At 43.6% G+C, this 16954-nt stretch overlaps 1 pseudogene; it reads right to left on the reverse strand.

Annotated features, from left to right (window-relative positions):
* Positions 1-1837: 1837 nt before the first annotated feature.
* LOC147668929 (uncharacterized) lies at positions 1838-4881 on the reverse strand (annotated as a pseudogene).
* Positions 4882-16954: the final 12073 nt, after the last annotated feature.

Raw genomic sequence — 16954 nt, forward strand, 5'->3', positions numbered from 1 at the left:
GACGAACTTCGGACTTCTGTTACGGGTGGGCCTCCGGATACCTCGGACCTTGGACTCTCGGCTTGGGCTCTGGTCGGGACTCGCCGTGTTCCTCCACCGCCTCGTCTGGATGCTGGACCGCCACCTCCGTCTCCTCCGTGGGCCTGAGGGATACTTGAAGCAGAAATATCTGCACGTGCACGGTATGGTTCCGTCACGGCTGCAGAGGGTCAGGGGGCCGGCGTGGCTTCACCGGCGCGTGGGGAAAGGGCAAGTCCCTATTCGGGCGCCATTATGTGGTATATAAATAAATAATACCGGATCTAGGTTTTACTGGACATAGCAATGACAGATAGCTCAATAAATAAGAGTCAAGATTCGAGGTAGTAGGAGTTTTGCAGGTTTAATACAGCATAAAGGACAGGAACAGGACAACCTGCACGGGAACAGAATGGCAGCTGCCGGGGGCAGGAAGGGAAGAGAGCTCTAACTTTTAATAACAATGTACAACATATATATACTAAAACAATAGCATTACAGTGAATACAGTAGGCGTAGCAGTGGGTGGAGCAGAAGGCGTGACGCGTAGCAGTCGCGAAAGATAAGAGTGAAAGTGGGTGTAACAGGGCGTATACATAGACATGTGATGCAAACGTAACAGAATATGTCATGAATGGGGCGGAAACATGGAGGGGGCTACCTAAGGAGCCGGGACCTCTGACCTAATGGTGCGCGCAAACTGGCAATGACGTGTTACTAGGAGGAGCTGGGGGCTATGAACTCTGTGCTAGGAGCAGAGACTGAAGTCTGGAGAGTCAGGGCAACATGTACCTAAACCCTATCTAGTATCTAATGTTTAGAGAACATGTTGATATAAACTAGAAGTCAGGAGGGGAAAGGCTAACAGACTAAGACTGGAGCATGCATTATTCTACATGTAGTGCGTGATGAAGAATATTAAATGACCATTAAATACAGTATTTCTCTTACATAGAGACGTAAAGGCTAGACAATGACGGAAACTATTGATGCGATTCAGTAGCTTAGGAATGCAGAGAAGGAGGGCTGGACTGATAACTAGAATCATAACATACTCTTGGCAGACTCGTAGGCAGAGCCAGGCTGAGCCGGGCACTATGAGGCAGGAAGTAAGTGAAGGGTCGAGGATACAGGTGGGGGCCGTATCGCTCCTCAGCGAGGGTTCAGGAGACAGGAGCTGAATCTGGTGTCCGGGCCCTTTTGAGGCCTAGAAACGGGGACTTTACAATGAAATAACGTGCACACTGAGAAACGTGGCAACGTAGCTGTACATAGGCCTAAAACTCGTAGCTTTCACGAAGACTGGAAACTGGCATACCAGAGATGGACACAACTGTAATTGCGTCTTTAATCAAACATGGGGAGTACATATGCATATTAATCATGCACACATAACATAAGATGGAGGACACGTAGGGACACAGAACATGGCAAAATTTACTTTTCCACAATGCATTCATGAGCATGATTGCCTTCATTGATGGTTTGATCAGCATAGCTGACAGAAGGTCGTACCTGATCGATGCTGCTTTCATCTTGTACTTCACTACCCCTCAATCGTAGTGGTGAAGTCTCCACGAATGCCGTCATCAGGATAGGTAGCCGCTGGGGGCAGCACAATGCATGAGCCGTTACCGGACCCAACAAGGTTTCTGCGTCCAATGGCACATCCGATTGTAGTGTCAAACAGGTGTCCAACACGCATTCTTCGCCGCATAGCAAGCACCTTAATACAGGCATAACACAACGTTGCCACATTGGTCTAAATGAAAGAAACCAAGTCATGTTCAAGTCCCGTAGCCGTGCTAGTCCAAGGACTCTAGTTATGCGGTCCCGGTAGCCAATGGCTAGAATCGTTTCTTCCCTTGTCGCAGGTGTTTTGTCTGTGACATGGTTTGCCATAGCGAAATAACAGGATCAAAAATAGGATGCCTGCCACCAGTCCCAAAAGGAGAGGAAGTCCGCCAAAGATGGAATGGACAAAGTCTGGAAAGATACCCAGGATGGCTTTAAATGGGGTTAAGGCTCCCGAAAACACTGTCTTAAATACACTTGAGACACCACTGGTATCAGAAATGTTTAAGATTTCGTTCAGTAATTCTGCGAAATGTATGGGGGAATTAGTTGATAACAATGAATGAATCTATGCCGTTGTCCTTGCAACTTGGAGATCATACATTTCTTTTGATGACGTTAGCCTGGTCGGCGTCTGTAGGAGCACTGTCTTCATTCTGCTTAAAGTATCAATTCGAATAGAAGCAATTTTCAAGTTGGGCCATAACCTTGCCTCCCTGTCTGGGGAATCGCTGGGGAACAATACCCGTTCACAGCACATGACCTTTGTAGTCACAGTTATGAGATAAGGTTTTCCGGGCAGCAAACTACAACATCTGCGATCTACTATTAGAATGTAACTCCCGTTCGAGAGTCTCCTAAAAAATGGTTCTATTTGTGTTGCAGGTGTGCCTAGCTGGTGACATTAAACGTTATTTGAGGTCCCTTCATAGGCTCCATGCAAACTAATACCCCGACACAGAAGTGTACCGCTTAATGACCTCGCGCAATTATTGCCACTAAGAAACACTTTCTGGCCTTTATTACTGACACAAGCATGTGTATAGGGTAAGTTCCATGTTGACTTAATGTACCCTTTACCCAACCTTTCATACTGGCCTGCCTGTATATATTTTTGGCAGTACTGAAACCTGAAAGTAGATATCGGAATATTTATTATCCCATGTATTATCCATTCAATGACAGGTCGTTCTGACATTGTCAATGGTAATCTTTCGAGTTTTTCAATGCTCAGGATTGTATAATCAGCACCCTTCTGCGCCATACTGATTTGTTTATCAGTAAGGTTAAAGATATTAAATAATGACGTTGTGTTGATTAAACGCCAAGGCACATAGCCTGAACGCAGGTTTTGTAACGTCCAGCCAAGCTGTACAATAGAACGCAATTGGGACTGACCGTGTTGTAACAACAGTAAGTTTTGCGATATTATATCGATTGCTGAAGACGCAATGCTGTCCAAAGAATATATTCTGGAAGACAGAGTCATTAACCTATTGTCCACAACAGAAAGCGATTTTTCCAAATGAATACGGTCAATTTCCCGTATTTTCTCTGCTGTCTCAATTTGAGCTTCTTTCCAGGCTTCGTTATAAGCTGCATATATAGAGGCCGCTATGAAACGTTTTTGACGCTGTTTGCGTGGTCCCATGATGAAATCACGCAAGTCAGCACCTTCTGTAAGTAAAGTTAGGTGTTGCTTAATTTCTGCCAGTGTGGATGTTTGTAGCCATTGAAGGCAGAGCTTGCCCACACTGTAAGTGGTTATTATCCCTGGATGTTGTCTTTGGGAATATCTAGGGTCTGGCCTGGTCAATGTGAACCCCTGTATTTTGTTCAGGAATCAGTCTTGACAGTTATTTGTATCTGTGGGCCAGATCAACCATTGTTTCCATTCAGGATGTGTTCTGTTTTGGTTTAATATATGGTTTACGTCTATCTCAACATCTACAGAGCTATTACTATTCACTGTTGGCTTTGGAATAGACGGTTTGTTTAAATCTTTGATTTTGGCTAAGCTTAGACAGGTAGTTTGTTGAATAGTGTCATTCAAAAATATAATTTGTTCTGGGATCATGCAGGCTCTAAACAATGATTCTATACCTTGTACTTGCCAATCTCTTGTACCCCAAACAGTTTTTGCTTCAATGTTATTGTTCCAGAAATCAAAACCAAATGTATTCATTTGCTCAAAAAATGAATCAGAATATATCAATTTTGTGTTTGTAAGCATGGTCTTTGTACCTGTCTTATTTGACAATTTGAAATACAATGTTTCTGCATTACTTGTGTTAAACCCTGAAAAGTATGAATATTTATCATAAAATGTTTTCGAGCTACCTTTTGGAGGAGTAGCACAATGTTCCCATTGGTTATAATTTAAAACATTTCTAGGTTGTGCAGATTTATGTAGATAATGGTTACCATAGTGGTTGTAGCAGAACATCTCATCATAGATAGACAAACCCTGCAAATAATCATGTTCTGTAAATTTAGCAGACATCACAAGATCAGACATCATATCATTAATACTTTCAAAGTCCCAATCATCAGCAAATGTGCTTGGTTTTACAAAGTCACTCAATGAGATATTAAATTGGTGTAGATACTTCAGGATTTCAACCGGACCAGAGATTTCATAATCAGTATTGTCCCATGCTACCCCGCCGGGATAGGGTTGGCTGTAAGGTTGACTGAAGAAAGTTCTCTTTTCTCGACGTGTGAAGATGTGTGTGGTTTAAGGACCAAGTTGATTTTCTGGCTTGCTGTGTCCATTTTAGCATATTTTCCCTCAATGAAATGTCCCAAGCATAGTACCATGATGAACCAAAGTATGAGGACAAATGCACCTAAGGCCACCCAAAATTCAATCCATGGAGAAATCAGATAGGTTTCTTTCAGCTGTTGAAAAAGTTCCTTAGTTTTATCTTTAAAAGTTTTTATTGATGGCTGTTTCTTAGATTCACTCAGATCTTCAGAGAAATCATCGAAGTTGATGAAGTAGCCGGATGCCGTTCTGTCAATTGTTCCAATTGCTTCTGGATTACTTCTTGTTCTAGAAGTTTCATTTGTTACTTCATCGTAGGTTGGTGTGTCTCGACTAAATGTTTTTATTTGGGTTTTTAGAGGTTTAAGTTCCATTGCTTTGTTGCATAGTCCTTGTTGATTTACTGTAGAGTTTTCGAATGTTATTAGTCTCTCAGTTTGAACCTCTGTATTTGTAGCAAACGTTGGTGTTCTGCTACTTCTTGGGAGTCCACTTGGCCTACTATTTGTTATCGGCCACATGATTGTGGTTTTACCAGGTCGATGGATACAACTCTGTTCTCCTTTTTACCAGCAAGGGGCGGTAGTACTACTGATCTTGTCCCGTTGACAGACAGGACAGGAACTGCTTTTCTGTAAGAAGGCCCAAATTCCTTCTTTACCGCGATCTTCTCTCTGACTAGATCCCCGACTTTTGGAATCCAGACAGGCCTTGCTGGGACAGGTGGTTTTTCTTCAGTGGTTGTTGGCTGTTGTTTCAACTTTATGTTGCTCAGGTCTTTCCTTGTTTCATTTAAGTCCTGCAAAATAGCCAAACGATCTTTGATATCAAAGCTTTTGTCTTTAACCACTGAAGTCTGACTATCAAGATCTTGGATCATCATTCTAGTCCCAAACAATAGTTCGTACGGACTGAATCCCCTCAGAGAATCTCTTGGCAGGTTATTTAGACTACGTTGGACACTTATTAGATGTTTGACCCACCCAGCTCCTGAACCTAATACCTTTGCTGTTATAGATTGCTTTATGTCACGGTTTTTTCTTTCTATGATTCTGTTTCCCTCAGGATGAAATGGACAAGAGTACCGCAATGCAATGCCCATGCTGGTCATGGCCTCCTTATAAGCCCGAGAGCTAAAAGCAGGACCCTGGTCAGAATGTAGCATACCAATTGCGTATGTGCCGATAAAGACTCGCAAATCTTTTATAACAGTTCTGGCGTCAGCCGGTCGCTGGGGCCACATCCATGTGAATCTTGTACATGAATCCACTGCGACCAAGATATATTTATAGTTACCATCCCTTTGTAAGGGACCACAGTGGTCCAGATAAACACAGGCTAATGGTTTGTCTGAGATTAGAAGGGGCGTCTGCGCTGGTCGTCTCACTGTTGATACCTTCATTCTTTGACATATTTCACATTCTAGAACATAGTTCCTTGTCTGTCTTCTCATTTGAGGCCACCAGTATCTCTGCTTTAATAATGATACTGTGGCTGAAACGCCAGCATGTACAGAAGCAAGCCTTTCGTGTGCCGCTATGATGAGTCCTAACCTATGTTCCATGTTTGGAATTGCCCTATCCCCCCCCTCCAGGGATTCGAGCAAACGGAACATTATTTGCATCAGTTATGTATGAGTACTTTACTGGAAAGCCTTTCGGGAGTGTTTCTATCGCTTTTTTTACTGTTGCGCTGACAGCCTGTAATATTTCGCTGTCTATTTTTGTTTTTGACCGGGTGATGGCAGCTACGGAAGCCGTTTGTACAGCTGCCTTCGCGGCCTCATCAGCCAATTAATTCCCTGCAACGTGAACGCCATCACGTTGATGACTCAGTGTATGGATCACGTGAGTCTTTTGTAGTTCTTTTTGCAAAAGAGCTACTTGTTCCCAAAGAATTTTATGCTTGATTGTGCCTCCTTTTGCATCTTTAAAGCCGTTTTGAGCCCAGATCTGCAAGTATTCATTATAAGACTGGACGCAGTAATACGAATCACACACTATGAGTGTGGGGAATTCTCGATCGGTATTTTCAAGCGCCATTTTGAATGCTCGTAGTTCTGCTCTTTGAGCTGTGCAATCTCCTAGAGATTGCGTTTTAGTGACCAGTGGTTTAAATTTTCCTTCGTGCCAGCGACCTTTATTGATCGCGCACGCAGCACTGTAAGCTTGTTTACCCCCTACTGCGGGTTGTGCTGATCCGTCTGTAAATATTATACAGCCGTAATGTTCTAGAGGTAAAATTTCGGTTGGCAGAGGACATTCGAATTCATATTGGAGAAATTCTTGTGTTTTCAGGTTGGGATCAAATTCGTATACCACGTCTGTTGCTGCAAGAGAATTAGCCCATTGTATCCATCTTGGATGGAGTGCTTTAGCATTCGGAATGCTAGCCTTCGTTACCGCCTCCAGGGCTGGTATCGGTGTTACGATGATTATTCATTTACCTTGTGCTAAGGCTCTTTCTTTTGCTTCAGCAGTCTGTACCGCGGTTAGAATTTTTTCCGTTGGGCTGAATTTCATTTCAGCTTTTGTGTACAAGTGTGATTTGTATGCAATTGGTACCTTTTCTCCCTCATTAGAGGTCAGGTATGTGAATCCGCATCTTCCTGGGATGACTCGAATCACAAGGTTGCGTGTGTTGTCACGTGTTTGTAATTTTGTTTTAATTAACATGTCTGTTTGTAAAGATCTCAAAATTTCTGTGTGTTTTTGAGTCCAATTGTTTCTTTTAAAATCTGGTTTTATTAGATCATAAAGGGGTTTGACCCTTTCTGCGTAATTTATAATGTAAGTTCTTCCGAAATTCAGGAAGCCTAGAATTGATTGTAGGTTTTTTAGTGTTCTAGGCGCTTGGATTACAGCACATTTCTCTAGGAAATTGTCAGCCAGGCTTTTGCCTTCACTTGATAGTTCATATCCTAAAAACAGGACTGTTAGATGGGCAATTCTTGACTTTTTAAAGTTGAATTTGTAACCCTCTGCTGCGAACCCAAGTTTATGGTGTTCACTCTCTTCAAGTGAGTATCCAAGTCGTCATCTGTTAGATAGATGTCGTCGACATAAGATAATGCCTCATCATCATAGGTTTGTAGTAACTCTGTTACTCTCGCTGAGAATAATCCTGGGCTGTTCTTGAACCCCTGGGGCAAACGACAGAATTTTTTTTGCGCGCCATTTATTGACAACGCGGTCAAATATCTGCTCTCTGGTGCTATATTCTGACAAAAGAATCCATTAGAGATGTCTAACGTTGTTTTGTACTTTTTGCGCACTATGTTATTCATTAGTGCAGCACTATGCAAGTTTTGTACTGCAAATGTTTTGCAACATGAGTTAAGGTGTCTGTAGTACAAAACTAGACAATATGAATTGTCCGGTTTGGAGACAGGAAACAAAGGGTTGTTCATTTGTGAGGTGCAAGTTTCAATCACCCCCTGGTATTCAATTTGATCTAGGATCTCTTTTACCTGTTTTTTAGCTTCGTGCTTAATTGGGTACTGCCTCTGTGCAGTAGGTTGTGATTTTAACTGGATTTTGTGAGGAGGAGAGTCCTCATCCCATCCCGCATGATTTTTATATAAAGCAGGAGCTTGAGCTACTGCCCACTTTCTTGCAAGTGTATATTTTTTATGTATTGGAATATGATTTGAGAAGGCAGGCATAATTATTCCTTCGCCATGAGGGCACTCGCTGACAAACTCTGGTGGCCAGTCTTTTTCAGCTAGAAGGATGTCATAGCCCTTGGAGAGATTATCCCAAAATAGACCCCTTATTTTCCTAGTCTTATCCCCCTCTATACGTAATGTTATTTCATATATTTTATGGGGTTTGCTAACTCTGGTATCTGCAGTTTCCACTTGAATGTATTCATTCGTGTCCACTGTCTCCAGATGATTCATAAGGACTTTGCGAGCTATGCTCACTTCTGCTGTGCTGTCTAGCATTGTCTGAGCCCATTCTCCGTTTTTCAGCTGTGTCCTCAGTATTCTCGGCATTGTTGATTACTTTAATACTGGCTACCTTCTTTTTTGGAAATTGTAATTTTTTATTCAGATGAGCAGGCTCCTTGTCTTTGGACTTGACGTGCTCTTCCCTGTGTTCTGATCGTCCTCTTCTTTCCGATTTCTGAGAGGAAGTCTGAAAAGATTGAGAGGGACGTGTATCAATTTCTTGATATCTATCAGGTTTTTTTATATTATCCCTATTTCTAAGGTTGTATTTTTTCCCAGAGGGCTCCCTCTTGGGAGACCTGCGTCCTTGGTTCGGAGATCTTTCTCTCCGCCGAGGAGACCTTCTCTGGATTGGAATCTTTTTTCTTTAGGATTGGATTGTTTATTTCCATCCCAGCTCTTTTTTTGAGTGTTTAAATTATTTTTAATAAATACCTTTTCAGGACTTTCAATTAGTTGCGGTTTTACCGGTATTCCACCCGAACTATCTCTTCCTAGTTCTTCATAGGATTTTTCTATGATTATGGCAATTTCAGGTGGTTGGTCTGCTATATCTGTTTCTTTTAACCTTTGGCGGATTGCCACATTTGCTGCTTCTCCCTTTATGTTGGCTAGTAATATTGCAGAGACCTGCTTGAAGTCTTTCAGTAATTTCATACCGAGAGTTAAAGCGGGTTCTGTACCGTATTCATCTTGAATTTGTTTTAGCACATCTGGTATTACTGACATGGATGGTACACCATGTGTTTTTGTGTAAATGGAAGCAAAGACTGTTCCCCAAGTGTCACAGTCCTCCACGTGTGGTGCGATTCCCATAGGAAGACAGATAGTCAGAATCCTGTGTTTTTCCACCGGGGTGGTGTCTGGAAACACGCCTCTATTTGAGTGATTTTTTGTGCTAGCCAGAAAGGTATTTGTTCCCGTTTTGCGGGTACTTTACCTAGACAGGACTGTATGTTCTGTGGTGTAATTTTATTTGTGTTCCCCTGATGAGGGGTCAGCTGTGGAATTTTAATTGCTGGTTGGACCGTTGAAGTCCGCATTACATATTGGACTAATTGTCTATGTATTTTTATTAATTGTTTTAGCTGTGCTAAAAGATCTGCTGCAGACATTCCTTCAATGTCTGGATGTGGTGTGTATCCAGCTGGGACCGGCCACGTCGCTCCTGGTCTACCTAGTGGACTGAGCCTGGTGATGTGATTATTATGTTTTAGGGCGCCATTAAACAAGAGCAGGTGCTCTTGGAATTTGAGTGGTATTTCCACCTCCTCAAAAGGAATGTACTCATCAGGAGGTTCCTCTGTTTTGTAATAGTGGAAGACCTTTGTTACAGCGTTTGCTGCTGGAAAGTTTATCCATGAATAGAATACCTCTGTCTGCCGATATTCGTGTGCCTCAATTACGAATCTGACTGTACCACCTCTTGGTGTCAGTCCATTTTCTATACGTTTTAAAGTTATAGATTTCCTTATGTTGACCGGGATGAGTATTATATCCGGGTCATTTTCCTGCAGAGTATTATCAGCTGCTAGGAGTTCAGCTGCTATTCTAGCTGTCTCCCTTTCTTCTTCACTGTCTGTCATTTTACCGACAGGAAGGTTATTCTGTTTTGTTTACAGATCAGGTTTCCATGGAAACAAAGATTAGATGCACAATATTTTGGAACAGTGTATCCTTCAACGTTGAATAAACCAAGAACCATACATAGGAGTCTCCTCCTGCGAGGTTTGGCGGATATAACCTTTCACCCACTCCAGACGTCTTTGGAGAATTATGGGAAAAAAGGGGGTCTGAGTGAAAAAGCACGACTGAGTTACTCTAATGTCTTGCGTTAGTTTTATCGCCTTTCCAAACGTTTGGGAGCCATGTAGTGTAGTTCCTATTATCCCAATAGGCTCTGCGCATTGGAATAATACCTTCAATAGTATAGACCTAGGGCAGAGGTTAACTAGGTCTTCTACTGACGATATTAGACTTAAAGTTTTGTGTTTGCCAGCTAGCTCAGAGTTCACTAGAAACTTTCTCGAATAGGCAAGGAGGGTTTTAACCTCCCTGGATAGACAAGAAGGGATTTAGTTTCTGACAACCATAGAACATGACAACTTTGCTCTCCCCTAATCAAGAGTGTATCTCTAGAGTCGTGTGAAAACAAAAGACAACTTATTTTACTCAGTCAGTACGTGCATTCTTAGTTTCACCAGATTGTAGAGAAAAGGAAGAGACGGGCGTGTTCAATAAAAGATGGTATTTATTGATCAGTCTCTTTTCTCGTACAAGAGAAATGGATCGCTACTATTGTAATACTTAGAGTTGAGTAAAGTGCATATAGTAAAAGCAGAATTATAAAGTAATACTGTAAAAGCATTGATATGGTTTCTAAGCCATATGATGTTTTAAAATGGATAAAATAGATACATACATATATACATTGGCTAATCGTACTCAACTGGTGCTTCTAACCACGCCTACCCCAGTGTAGCTGACCTAAGCCTAATACGTGGGCGGGAGTAGATAAGTAACAGTTTAAGTTTAGTTTGCTTTGCCAAGGGACTGACTCAAGAATTCTCTGTAAGGGGTTATTCAGTTCTGTACCTGAGTTCTAGAATGGTGGAGGGCTGGTATCTCGTATCCCAGGTCTCGATATTCCAGCTGCCTGAGAGGGCTGCTTGGAAACGCCGGAGCTGGATTTCTCGGCAGGAGAAAGGCAGCGTCTCTCTCTCAGCGCGTCAGGAAGGCGGGGCAGCGCCTGTGGGCTTCGCTCTCTGCTGGGCTCCTCGGCAAGTCTCGCTGCTCCAATCTCGCCCCCACCGCGTGTGTTTGCTTAAGGCAATGTCGGTAATATTTATACCTGAAAGGTGCCGAGATTGACGTAAGGATGGACATATATACGTCAATAAGGATGTCATACGAACGGGTTCGTTCGCACATTCTTTACTGAAGTTCTCGGTGAAATCAAAACAATGGCTACGGGAAAATCCCAGGTCGCGGTAGGTTTGATTTGTTTTGAGAACTCCGTATGCCTTATCAGGGGCTGGAGGAATAGTGCTTGCCTAATTAGATGGCATGCGTTATGACCTAATCAGATAACGCGCTTCTGTGCCGTGGTGTGGCTCAATCAGATAACGTTTTTTGCACCGTTGGATGGCTGCTAGTTAATTATTAACCAAACCAGGGTCAGGAGTAGGGGGATCGATACAGTACCTATAGAAATACATCACAAGATAGAGGGACGGAAGGGATAGGTGGGAAGGTAACACTCTGTTCCAGACCTGGTGGGAGGGAGGGATGGAAGGGAGGGACGAGGGAAGCGATTATTACAGCCCAGACGGCACAAAGTACTACTTTTTCTTTTAGATTAAGCGCATTATGACTCTCTCAAGTCTACGAGCACTTTCGGAGTTTATCCACGTACATAATCTTTTTTTTGCCACAACTTAACATTAATGCAGAGGCTTCTTCGTGCCTACCTGTTGCTTGCTCTGCACCTCTTTCCCCGGTTGATCAGCGGCTCGGCTCTCACCTGGTCTGGTCTTGGGCTGCGTCCTGGCTCACAGCTGATCACAGATGCTGCACAAGTTGGTGAGTTACAGATGGCTCCAAAAAACCCACCCAGATCGACCAGGACAAACAAAACTAACAATGAGGTGGTACCAACGAGTGAAGGAACAACTATATCACAAGTCCCCACATTCCATGGAAAATTGAGAGAGGGGGCTCTTCCTACAGGGATTACAGCCACTACTGATAAGGCAGGAGATAAGGCAGTAGAAACCGTGCTATCTCCAGGAGGGGGAGTTGGTGCTGCTATCCCCTCTTCAGCTTCCATAGTACACGGTAAGAAAGTTCTGCGACCTCCGATCCCTCTTGTACCTCTGCCCTTACCCTTATCAGCTCCTGCAAAAGACAGTAGCATTAAAATTGGCACAAATGACACAAATAAAGTTACTAATGCTACCAATGACATTAACGCTAAACCACTGAAAGGGGGAAAGAGCGTAGTGGAGCTTGAGGGAAACTTAATCAATATGGTTGTCTATACTGAAGCTACAGAGGGGTCTCTGGAGGGGGGTTCTACAGAAGAAATAGAAGGAGAAACAGTTGCTACTACTGTGATGTATTCCTATAGGTTCTGAATCGATCCCCCTATTCCTGACCCTATTCTGGTTAAACTAACCAACAAGTTAACTAGCAGTCAGCCCATGAGGCAGAAAACCCCCATGATGCAGATACCGTTATCTGACGCAGTCACACTACGGCACAGGAACGTGTTATCTGATTAGGTCATAACGCTTGCGATCTAATTAGACAAGCGATATTCCTCCAGCCCCTGATAAGGCATACGGAGTTCTCATAACAAATCAAACCTATGACAACCTGGAAAAACTGTGCGGCCATTGTTTTGATTTCACAGAGAACTTCAGCAAAAGAATGTGCTAACGAGCAAGTCGTATGACATCCTTATTGACGTATCTATGTCCATCCTTACGTCAATCTCGGCACCTTAAAGGTATAAATATTACCGATCTTGCCCTATGCAAACACACGCGTGGTGACGAGACGGAGCAGCCATACTTGCCGAAGCCCAGAGCAGAGCAGACCCCGCTGGCAGCAGCCCCGCCTTCCTGACCCGCTGAGAACGAGAAGCTGCTTTCTCCAGCTGAGAAACCCAGCACCGGCGCTTCCGGGTAGCCCTCGCAGGCAGCCTGGAATATCGAGACCAGAGAAAGAGATACCATTCCTCATTCATCCTAACTTCCAGGTACAGAACTGAATAACCCCTCACAGAGAATTCTTTAGTTATTCACTTGGCAAAAACAAACTTAACTTAAACTGTAACTTTCTATTCCCGCCCACGCATTAGACTTAGGTCAGGTACACGGGGTAGGCGTATTTAGAAACACCAGTTGAGTATGTTTAGTCAAATGTATATGTGTATGTAATATATTTTATTCATTTTAAACATCTTATGGCTCAGAAACCATATCAATGTTTTTACAGTATTATTTTATACTTCTGCTTTTAATGTATGCACTCTACTTAACTATAAGTATTGTAATAATATCGATCCATTTCTCATGTATGAGAAAAGAGACTGATCAATAAATAACACCTTTTTATTGAACACGCCCGTCTCTTCCTTTTCTCTACAATCTGATGAGACTAAGAATGCACGTACTGACTGAGTAAAATAAATTGCCTTTTGTTCACACGACTCTCGAGATTTACTCTTGATTAGGGGAGAGCAAAGTTGTCATGTTCTATGGTTGCCAGAAACTAAATCCCTTCTTGTCTAATCAGGGAAGTTAAGTCCTTCCTGAACATTCGAGAAAGTTTCTAGTGAACTCTGAGCTAGCTGGCAAACCCAAAACTTTAAGTCTAATATCGACAGTAGTAGACCTAGTTAACGTCTGGTCTAGGCCTTTACTATTGAAGGCATTATTCCAATGCGCAGAGCCTATTGGGATAATAGGAACTACACTACACTACGGGAGCCCACTCAGTTGACTTTTCCATGGAAGATCTCCCCTTAGAGAGGGGGTCCGGCGTTGATTCACTAGCCGCTAGCGCGGAGGCAAATAACTCTCTGAATGGGGAACTATGCACAATGGAGGAGTTGGCAGCTTTAGAGGGTATTGCGGAGGGTACAGTAGAAGGTGAAATATCTAATGATGAATTAGAGGACTTAACAATGACCGGCTCTCCCTCAGACACAGCGAAATACCTTTCGAACAGGAGGGACAAGGCTAAGTCTAAGTCTAAAATAAGGGGCAAGAAGGCGAAAACCATGGGCTTGGTAGTAAGTTTAAACCCACTCACAAGGAAAAACCTCCTGGCTGAGGAAAGCCCTCTTAGGAAATGGATTCAAGCTAAGGGGCTGGTGAAAAATATGATACTCACGCTCTCTGGTACAAGCCCTTCCGATCCTGATGGTACTGACCTTCTTGCATTATCTCCGGAGGATTTAGTTAATACAGCAAGTATTTCTAGACTGCTCTCAGTTGGAGAAACTGGATTAACGAGCGTAACTGACCTGACTGGGCCCATGACCCGGTCCCCGGAGAGAAAGACCTCACACTGGCTTCTACAACGATTGAGACCTTGCCTAATAGCACCTCTATGGCTAATATGACTACTGCATATAGCTCTCCTGTCTGGATAAAATCACCTACGATTCTGCCGACAACTATCTCCACAATCCCTCAGTGCATAACCACTCTTAATGAATTCTCAGAGTCAGAGATAGAATCACACGACTCCCCACTGGACATCATCTTACAGACTTTGACTGGACACAGGAAAGAAGCGCAAGAACATTTCTTACAGCTGCAAGATGATAACATCAAACTCCAGAGTGCTATGCTCGAGATTACATCTAAGATGGGGGGGATAGTCCAGGAAATAGAGGGTTTGCAACAGCGAGTGGTTCAGGTGGAAGAGGGCTCAGCTAGAATTGATGCTAAGGTTAGCGAACATGAATCCCAGCTTTTGGCCCTTCAATTGAAAGTTGAGGACTTGGAGAATCGCCAACGGCGATCTAATCTAAGGCTCTTCGGTATCCCAGAGGGGGTTGAAGGGGAGGATCCGAGGGCATTCATGGTGGACTTACTCCAGAAAGCCTTCACGGATCTCGTTAATTGGGATTGGGACTCCCAACTTCAGAGAGTCCACCGGCTACCATTGGTTCAGAGGAACAAGGATAACCAATTTCCTCGCCCTTTCCTTATCCACTTTGGTAACTATCTGTTAAGGCAGGCAGTATCATTCAAAGCTAGACCGAATCTACCAGTCTCAGTAGGGAATTTATCTTTTTTAGTCAAATTGGACCTTAGCAAGGCTACCATGGACAGGAGATGGCAATTACGTAAACTTATAGATCCGTTTCAGTCACATGGCGGACAAGCTTTCCTACAGGAGCCCGCCCGCCTCAAGATAATCAAAAATGGCCATACTCACTTCTTTACAGATGTAAAGGAAGCAGAGAGCTTCCTCGCGTCACTTTCCTAAACTTAGAGAACTATAAGTGATCTCGTAATATAATATTCTAGACTCAAGTATCCATTTATGAATAGTTTTTTTTTTCTCTATCATTGAATCACGCACTAGTTTTCTTTTTTTTTTAGACACATGTAGAGTCTTTTTGTTCGGGTGGGGCTAGGGGAGGAACCACTGGCTGCTCCTCAGGTTGGCTGCCATTCTAGCGGCAGCTAGTGTTTGGGGGGGGGGCTCCTTCCCGTGAGGGGGGAGGGGTTGGGGATTTGGGGGGGTTGGGAGGGGTTGGTGGGGGGGAGCAGTATACTATGGGAAAAGCAACTCAGATAGCGAAATTATGGTTTCACTTCAAAAACATTTTATTATACACTTCAGCCTTGCGGAATGACAAGATTTATTTGATCTCTTTTTTTAAAATGGCGCGCATAAAATGTCTTGCATGGAATGTTGCAGGTTTAAACAGCAGAAATAAGAGAAGACTTGTCCGAGAAGAATTAGCCCTCCATGACCCGAATTTTGTTTTTTTGTCTGAGACACACATAGCCTACAAAGACAGGAAGTTACTTGGCCAATTGGGCTATGATTGTGGAAAATTAGTACGGTTTGGTGAACATTATCTGCGCCATCTTGCCTCTTCCCCTGATGCCACACTTTTGTCATGCGCACCCGCCATTTTAAGATGCCCTGAGCCGAACAAACCCTTTTGCATGCCGCTGGCCCCTGACATAGCCCTTCGCCCTCACCAAGCCTGCATGCTGATCAACCCCCCTGCTTGCACCTGTCTTGAATCATAAACCCCTCTTCAGCGCTGCTCTGCCTCAGGCCCTCATCCTGTTCCCAGCGCAACACCTCCCTTCTTCCCTTTTATGATCCCCGGCCCTTTGATGCAAACCCCTTTTTCCCCGTGTGCCCGTTTGTCTTCCTCGTTCCCAGGCCGACACCCAGCTCTGCCGATACTATTCCTTGCCCCTCCCCGTACAATAGAAAGCTTCCCCCATCAAAGGATCCCCGGGTTGATCAAAGCCCCCACCCCATGAGATCCGATCGAACCCCGCATTCCATGAATTGACGGAATATCCAGCTGCGCGATACTCATCACCTGTTGTGACCAGGGTGGGGACCTCTACTGTAAATGTGTGTGGGAACGGGCCCGGAGGGGGGGGGGTTCCGGGAATGTCTTTCCGTACATCAAAGCTTTGTCATGAGTATGTAAACTGTAATAAAAACCGCAAACCCTGTATATAAGGGGCCAGGCCTCAAACATAAGTTAGAGCACCTCAGAACGATACCTGCTGTCTGTTTTGCTGTGTTCTCCTCCGGAGAGAATAAAACCTTGTTTCCTGCTTTCCAGTCTCCAGCGCCTGCCTCTTCATTTACTAAATAATTCGAGGGTCACAGAGGCAATACCGCCGGGCAAATATCGATTGTCCCCGACCCGACTCAGGTTTTACATGATGTGATTATTTGTTCCACTTTTAATGCTTCAATAAGAGGGGTCACTTTCCTAAAAGACAAACGCTTTAAGATTGAGATATGTAGAACTGCTTGTGATAAGAATGGCAGATGGGCTTTAGCGCAAATATTAGTCGGAAAATGCAAACTGGTTCTCTGTGTGATTTATGGTTCAAACTCTGAGTCATTTATTTTCG

This window comes from Lissotriton vulgaris, unplaced genomic scaffold, assembly GCF_964263255.1.
Source record: "Lissotriton vulgaris unplaced genomic scaffold, aLisVul1.2 SCAFFOLD_313, whole genome shotgun sequence".
NCBI lineage: Eukaryota > Metazoa > Chordata > Amphibia > Caudata > Salamandridae > Lissotriton > Lissotriton vulgaris.